Source organism: Otolemur garnettii, unplaced genomic scaffold (genome assembly GCF_000181295.1).
Source record: "Otolemur garnettii isolate 467f Iridium unplaced genomic scaffold, OtoGar3 scaffold00003, whole genome shotgun sequence".
NCBI lineage: Eukaryota > Metazoa > Chordata > Mammalia > Primates > Galagidae > Otolemur > Otolemur garnettii.
In genome coordinates, this window is record NW_003852398.1 from 21,663,323 (window position 1) to 21,665,380 (window position 2,058).

Below are 2,058 nucleotides of genomic sequence, written 5' to 3' on the forward strand. Positions count from 1 at the left end.
TCTTACTTTTTTGCCTTTGGTAGAGTGCTGTGTTCTCATAGCTCACAGCAATCCCAAACTCTTGGGTTTGAGCAATCCTCTTGCCTCAGCGGACTATAGACGTCCACCATAATACCTAGCTATCTTTTTTAGAGAACAGGTCTCACTCTTCCTCAGGCAGGTCTTTAACTTCCAAAGTGCTCGAATTACAGGTGTGAGCCACCAGGCAGGGCATCCAACACAGATTTCGAAGAGATCATGGCAGTTGTCTTATAAACTGTCCCACATTCTGGATTTGCCTGATTGTTTCTTTGTATGTTAATGATTTCCTCTATCCCTTGAATTTCCTGTAAACTGAAGCCAACTCAAAAGACCTGGTTTTAGGCTCGATATTTTTGGCAGGAGCCAAAATAGGTGGAGCTGTGTAGTCTCCTATCAGGAAAGAAAAAAGAAAAACTTTTATCTGAGGAATGCAAGTCCTTTTAGATTATCAGACCCAGAGAGACATTAAAATGAGTCAGCAATCACATCCTACTCCCAGCTTTGAGCTATGTGTTCATCTCGTAAAGCTAATTGCTGTGGCCATGAACCCCTGTAAATTAACCTCGTAATGCTGCCGTGGACACTGTACCCCACACCATAGCTTAACAATACATAGCCATTCAGTAATCAAAGTTATTTCAGCAAACCAATGAGAATTCCTGGCAAACAACTTTGTATCAATCAATTCCCTGTTGCCCCCTTTTTGCCTTTAAAAACTTGTTTGTAACAAAGGCTGAATGAAGCTCATATCCAAAGTTACTTTGCGCTGAGTCTTTCCAGCCGCTGTCCTCACTTTGGCTCAAATAAGCTCTTTGAATTATATTTTGTGCCTCCATCTCTTACTTGTAGGTCGACAGAAGGCTCTTAATTCTCGTTGTCCCATGGCTGGTGATACTAAGTGTGGTCCCTAGGTTAATGTGATGATGGGCAGATACAGGAGGAAGAAACGCTTAACTTTGTTCAGGGGAAGGGTGGAAAAGTCTTCCCCAGCAATGGCATTTGAATTGGGCTTTTAAAGGTGCTTAAGAGTGTACTGGGTGGACAAAGGGAAGAGGAAGGGCTTTCCAGGTATAGGTGGAGGCACAGTACAGGGAAATACAATGATCAGCTTGAGGAAGTAGGAGGCTGCGGCCTAATGTGGGCTGAGAATTATTATAATAACAAGCAGCACTTAGGGTGAGTTTACTGTGTTCCAGGAAGTATCCCAAATGGCTCATGTAAATGCTCAGACTGTCCTAGTGAATGAGTGATACACCCCCATTTTAAGGATGTGGAAATCAGGTTAAGCAATAGGCAGTAACTGACCTAAGTCATATAGCTAGGAACTGGCTGACTCAGAAATTGACCTGATGACCAGACACCTGAGCCTCTACTTTTAGAATTGCTCATCACCTGGGGAATGACGTTATGGAGGTAGGTTGGGGCAGATGGGAGACAGGCCTTCTCTGCCATTCTAAGGAGTTTGGACATTATTCCAGTGGTACTGAGGAGGTGGCAAAGGTTTTGCAACAGGGTGAGCTTGAGTATGCCAAACAACGCTCACCTGCTGCCCGGTGAAGGTTGCATGTGTAGCTGTCAGGTTGGAAGCTGGGTGCTCAGGTTTCACGTGAGCTGGCCCAGGGAAAAGGAGTGAAGGGAGGAATTCAAGAGTCTCCCAGACCTTGTGCACAGGCTGTCACTCTCAAGGGCAAGGGGAGGGGCAGGAGAGGCTTGTTGCTCCGAATGACTCCACCATGGTTTCTAAAGCGCCAGCGCTGGGCCAGGGCAAGGGGGGGCTGTCACCCTTGGATGGTGGGGACGCGCACTACTCACTTCTGCCACTTCGTCCAGCACGCCTGGCATTCGACCACATCCAGTTGGCCACTCCGTAGTGGGATGTGAGCTACAAAGACAGAGTGAAAGGACCAACTTTAACCTCGGAGGCCCAGAGAAGGGAAGAGACTGGCCCAAGGTCACACAGCCAGATGTTGACAGAAGCAAGTTTAGAACTAGAGTCATACCTTTTTTTTTTTTTTTTTTTTTTTGAGACAGAGTGTT